Source organism: Vigna umbellata, chromosome 3, assembly GCF_029865625.1.
Source record: "Vigna umbellata cultivar VRB3 chromosome 3, Vumbellata_1.0, whole genome shotgun sequence".
Lineage (NCBI taxonomy): Eukaryota > Viridiplantae > Streptophyta > Magnoliopsida > Fabales > Fabaceae > Vigna > Vigna umbellata.
The window spans coordinates 35,165,133-35,171,460 of NC_142167.1; the positions used below are offsets into that span (position 1 = coordinate 35,165,133).

At 31.4% G+C, this 6,328-nt stretch overlaps 1 long non-coding RNA gene across 1 annotated transcript; it reads left to right on the plus strand.

Moving 5' to 3' along the window:
* The first annotated feature begins 3,650 nt into the window (after positions 1-3,650).
* Positions 3,651-5,909, plus strand: LOC148202403 (uncharacterized). The gene is made up of 4 exons (XR_015785193.1): positions 3,651-3,924; positions 4,171-4,382; positions 5,219-5,290; positions 5,602-5,909. It is a non-coding gene; the product is annotated as an uncharacterized LOC148202403 (long non-coding RNA).
* Positions 5,910-6,328: the final 419 nt, after the last annotated feature.

Consider the following 6,328-nt stretch of genomic DNA (forward strand, 5'->3'; position numbering starts at 1 on the left):
TAAAATTCTTCATTAATTTTAAAATTAGAAGGAAGATTCTTCATTATTTTTAAAATTTCAAAGAAAATTATTTATTATTTTTAAAATTAGAAGGAAAATTCTTCATTACTTTTAAAATTAGAAAGAAAATTCTTCATTATTTTTAAAATTAGAAGAAAAATTCTAATTTATTTTTTAAATTAGAAGGAAAATTCTTTATTATTTTTCAAATTAGAAGAAAAAGTCTTCATCATTTTTAAAATTAGAAGGAAAGTTCTTCATTATTTTTCAAATTAGAAAGAAAATTCTTCTTCATTTTTTAAATTAGAAGGAAAGTTCTTCATTATTTTTGAAATAAAATTCTTCTTTATTTTTAAAATTATAAAGAAAGTTCTTCATCATTTTTAAAATTAAAAGGATAATTCTTCATTATTTTTAAAATTAGATAGAAAATTTTTCATTATTTTTAAAATTGCAAAGAAAATTATTCATTATTTTTAAAATTAGAAGTAAAATTCTTCATTAATTTTAAAATTAGAAGGAAGATTCTTCATTATTTTTAAAATTTCAAAGAAAATTATTTATTATTTTTAAAATTAGAAGGAAAATTCTTCATTACTTTTAAAATTAGAAAGAAAATTCTTCATTATTTTTAAAATTAGAAGAAAAATTCTAATTTATTTTTAAAATTAGAAGGAAAATTCTTTATTATTTTTAAACATAAAAGAAATTTTTTTAATTAGTTGGTTTAAAAATAATAAAAGAAATATTTAATTAAAATATGAATTTTAATAAAAAATAAATTTGATCTCGATTTAGAGATGAAAAAAGTTAGAACTGATTTAAAAAAAAATTAACAAAAATTGGACTAAATTGAACAAAATTAATCAAAAAAGTGAGACTCAATTTAATATCACACACTAACATGTGACATTAATATTGACAAGTGACACAAAGAATGAAAAAAATACTCAGTGTACACAGAATCAGTAGCAGATAATTTGTAGTGCGGGTATTCATTACACGCTGGTAGGAAGTACTGGGTATCATACTACTTATAGTACCCATATTTGTAGGTATCCATTACTCATAAAAAGTTAAAATAAAGATTTAATTTATATTTTATTAAGTTAAATTTAATTAAAATTAGAATTAATTTATATTTTATTAGGTTAAATTTAATTAAAATTAAATGTTAATTTATATGGTATTTTATATTTTCTTGTGATTTTATTTTAAATTTTAGGTTTAATAGGTTCAGAAGTCCCTATATTTGTGGGTTAGTTTCAATTGGGTCCTTCAATTTTGGAAGTGATCAATTGAGTCCCTGTTTTGGTAAAATTGAACCAATAATGTTCTTGCCGTTAATCTTAGTAAACGATGTAAATTTCTAGCGAGGTGGCATGCTGAGGTGGCTTTTAATTAGCACGTGGCACGTTGTGTGGAAACCTTCTCCCCTTCCTCTTCCCCTTTCCCGAAACCTTCTCCCCTTCCCCTTCCCCTTCTGAAACCTTCTCCCATTCCCCTTCCCGAAACACCTTCTCCCCTTCCCCTTCCCCTTCCCCTTCCCCCTCCCCTTCCCCTTCCCCTTCCCCTTCTCCTTCCCCTCCAACTTCACCTTCTCCCATCTTTGGGAAACTTTCTTCTCGCCCTCCCACACCCGCGCCATCTCCCTTTCGCCGCCACGCCCCTCATCCGCCACCTCTACCTCGGCAACAACTTTTTCTCCGGCCAGATTCCTCCTGAATATGGCACTTGGCATCACCTCCATATTATTTTTATTTTTCTCAAATCACTGTCAGACATTACAACAAATAACACCAACATTGCATATATGCGATTCCAACATAAAAAGAAATTGAAAAAAGAAAGGAGTTGCTGCAAATGTTTGGACTGGTCAGGAATATTGCTGCAAATGTCTGTCACGAACCTGAACCGTAGACATTGGTGCGCCACCGCAACTCCGAAACAACGGCGGAGGGCGAAGTAGAGGTTGAGGGGGTTGTGGAGGAGTGCGACAGTAATGAGACGGCGAGCGACGATGAGAGATGTGGAGGCAAGGGAGGTGCGCTTGACGGTTGGATTGGGGGATGGGCGTGAATGTAGATGTTGAAGAGGTGGGTGTGGGAGGGCGAGAAGAAAGTTTCCCAAAGATGGGAGAAGGTGAGGTTGGAGTTGGAGAGGAAGGGGAAGGGGAAGGGGAAGGGGAGAAGGTTTCGGGAAAGGGGAAGGGGAATGGGAGAAGGTTTCGAGAAGGGGAAGGGGAAAGGGAGAAGGTTTCGGGAAGGGGAAGGGGAGAAGGTTTCGGGAAAGGGGAAGGGGAAGGGGAGAAGGTTTCCACACAACGTGCCACGTGCTAATTAAAAGCCACCTCAGCATGCCACCTCGCTAGAAAGTTAACACCGTTTACTAAGATTAACGGCAAGGACATTATTGATTCAATTTTACCAAAACAGGGACTCAATTGATCACTTCCAAAATTGGAGGACCCAATTGAAACTAACCCGCAAATATAGAGACTTCCGAACCTATTAAACCTAAATTTTATAAAATATCTTTTCTAAATATTCGTGGGTATCCACGGATACCTGAGAATATTTTAAAACCCGCAAGTATTTTTTAAATAGGTATCTGACGAGTAACGGGACAGGTAACGAGACAAGTTGCGCGAGGAATAACGGGGCAGATAATAGGTAAAGTTTTTTGTTACAAATTAGATAGTGGGTAAACACTATCCATGTCTGACCCGACCCATTGTAATCCTTACGTGGCACTGATACTAACTTGACACGTGATACTAACACTGACTTGACACGTGACACTAACATTGCTACATAAAATAAGGTTGACTTGATATGTAGACAACTTTTCTTAAATTAAAAAAAATTTAAAAATAAAACTACAAATTGACAGATTACTTACATTGTTCATCTTTCATTAATAATTTAGACGTCATTAAAACGAACAAAAGTGAACATAATTTACCAAAATATAGATTACATTGAAAATATAAACAAAATGAATCTCACATTAAACCAATTCAACCAAAATAGCAACATAATAATATTTAAGGTAAATAATAACGTAGCATATCCTTATAAACAAAGAATACATTGATTCTAATTAAATGGTTGTTAGTAACTCTAGAAAGTTAGAACTTTTTTCTGTAATGTGATGCAAAGTCATCAACAAACGTCTGTTACTTCAAAAAGTCGTTTTTACACTATAATACAACACTTGGAAAACGGTTATATTTTATAACATTTTTAATTGTCACTTATTAGACTGTAACATAATGTAAAATGTAAAATAGTTAAGATATCTTAACACAATTTTTTTATATTTGTCAATTTTTTTTGAATTAAGTTTAAAATATTTCAGTATAATAATAAATAAGTAAATCTTATTAAAATGTTTCAAAATATTTTTTTATGTAAAATATAAGAATAACAATACTATGACAATATTTTTTTGACCACATTTTAATATTATTTATCTGTCATTCTGTGATTAGTTCAAAATTGTTTCACAATCAATAACAATAATCATAAAATCACACCATGACAAATAGATAGTATTAAAATATTGTTAAAAAAATGGTGTGAAACTATCCTTCTTTTAATAAATCTCAAAATTTTACTTTGAGGTTGCTCTCACTTCTGAATTTTTCTCTCAATCTCTAATAAATCTGGATACTTTTTACTCTGTTTTGAAACCCTCTGAAACTCACATTTCTTTCCTTCTCAGATTTCCCAATCTCTCTTTATTTTTTATTTTAGGTTTCACTGTTATACCTGATTGAGGTTTTTCACGCTGACCAGCTCCAATCCTCCCATTTCAAAACACTCTCCGTTCACTCTCGCATTCCCAAATGATTTCTGTGTCACAGTTGGATTTGAGTGGTTGGACCCAATCGATTTTGCTAGTGTTCTTTGCTGCTTCAAGGTAAGATTTACTATTGTCGTAGGCATTGTTCTTCCCTTTCTCTTTATAAATATTCGTTTTCGATTCACATTTATTCCCTATCATTCACTATTGTTAGTTTTCATCTCTTGGCTTCAATATATTTAGTTTCATTCCACTTCCATTTTGCTTCCCTTTTGTGCCCTAGCTTCAATCTAGGATGTGGTATGATTTTGATGGTGTTATACTTGATACTCTTTGTTTGTTTATACAATTTTTGGTCTCCAGGATCCAAAGTGTTAAAAAGGAACATCCTTTTGGGATTGCTAGAAGCAGAGCTCACTTAAGTCCTAGTGGAAGAACTGAGGACAATAATAATATGAGGCGACAAATGCATGGAGTTGCTTTAGATGTAAACAATTTATAGATGCTTGATGAGAAGAGATATCTTTTATCTTCTCTCTTGCATACTTCAGAATACAAAACCTGTTGACCATCAGGTATTTCTAGTATTGACTGTTTTCATGGTTTGGTAGACAAAATTGCTAATTCTCATGGTTGCATCATCTGATCACTGATTTCTTTGATTTTGCTCATGTGCTGACTGTAGGACCTTGTTGGTTTAGTAATCTCAATGTTGCTTCTAGGAGATTAGAGTTTAGTATTACTTACTCTGCTTCATAATGCTTCATAAATGTTGTGAATAATCTATCAAATTTCAGCTGGTTGGGGACCTATCTTTTTTTTTGTAGTGCACGTAGTTCCTTTTAACAAGCCTACCGACATGTCATTAGTTTGTACTTTTTAAAATATGCATAGAAATAAGTTCCCAAGTTATACACATAATTGATCCTTTCTCAAGGAGCCAGGTTAAAGCCATAGATTAGGACATGAATCTTCTATATCAGTAGTACTATTTGTAGCCTAAGCACTTTGAAACAAAATCAAAGTTTTATTGTACTTATTCTTGTTTAGCCAAAGAAACCTAGTACAAGGAGATGAAAACTTTGTTTCTTAATTACCTGTACCGATGTGTGTTAGACTATTTGAGAAATTTATATCTTTGTCCCTAATTGATCCAAACTTTTGATAGAGTCGTAGGTTGGTCTGGTGTCAATGGTTAGTCTACCAAAGAGAAGAAAACGCTGTTTCTTATAATTAGATGCCAGTGTCAATTATCCACGGAACAATGTTACACTCACGTGTCATCTTCTCATTCAAGTTTGTCTTATGAGTATTTAATATTTCTACCAATTAAAATTGTATTCTTTTGTTCTCCTTTTTTGTAGTAGCTAGTTCGTTTAACTTATGCAGTTCTTTGTTGGTGGCATGTAAGTGAGCTGGTGAAGTTGGGTTACTCTGCTGATTGGAAGAAGGTGCTTGTTGACTTCTTTGGAACGCAGCAAATGTAAGTATTCAAACTAATGTTTCGTTTGATTGCTTGAATGACGAGAGTATGGTTGTTGTGGCAATTGATTTTCTTAATGTAATATTGTTACTGTGTGATAAGATGGGCTCTATGGCCAAAATTAAGTGGTTAAAAGATTTATATTGGATGGGACAGAGTTAGTTTAATTATTTCACATTTCATTATTTTCTATGCCACGTGTTTTATCTTGACTATGCCACATTTTCACATAAAATATGTTTGAATTTGGATTTGTTGGTTCTAACTATCGGAATTGTTCTTGTTGGGTGGCTACATGATTTATGCTGCAGTGTTAGGAGCGGGGATCTCATGATGTGTATAGGGGAATTAGAGACAAACACTTACACGTTGGAAGTGGTGTGTCATCCCCCAATGATATAAGAAGATCAAGTGGTGAAAGAAAAATAGATTAGGATTAGGATAACAATTTTAAATGTAAAATTGCCTTATGGTTTAACAATTTTCAATATTTTTTTTTTCTTTCATATTCAAAAACTGATATTTTGACGTAATTATCAAATGCACCGTGTGATTGTAATTGTGAATGAATGATTTAAGTACTTTGTTATCTTAAATTATCAATAATTTCTTTTTTAAATTATGTATACTTTATAAGTGTATATATTTATTTATTTATTATTATGGAAAAATAATTTTATTGAATAAAGAAATTATAAATGCAGGGTGGATATTTATAGATAATATAAAAATTAAATTACGGTAGTTGAAAACACAGTAATATAACATGAATAATGACATTACAAAATATGTATAAAAATAGGTGGATACTAATAAATATATATAACATGAATTCTAACAGTTTCTAAGTGTCATTTTTATTGGATTTTTTTAAATTAAGTAAAGTCATTTTTAACCGATATTAATTATCTCTTTAAAATGTCACTTTATATAATATATAAAGTATCGGTTGTTGCGACGTTTTACTTATTATATTTTGTGGCAGCAAGATTTATGACGTTTTGAAAATAAGTCACGTTTGAAAACATTTTAATATAT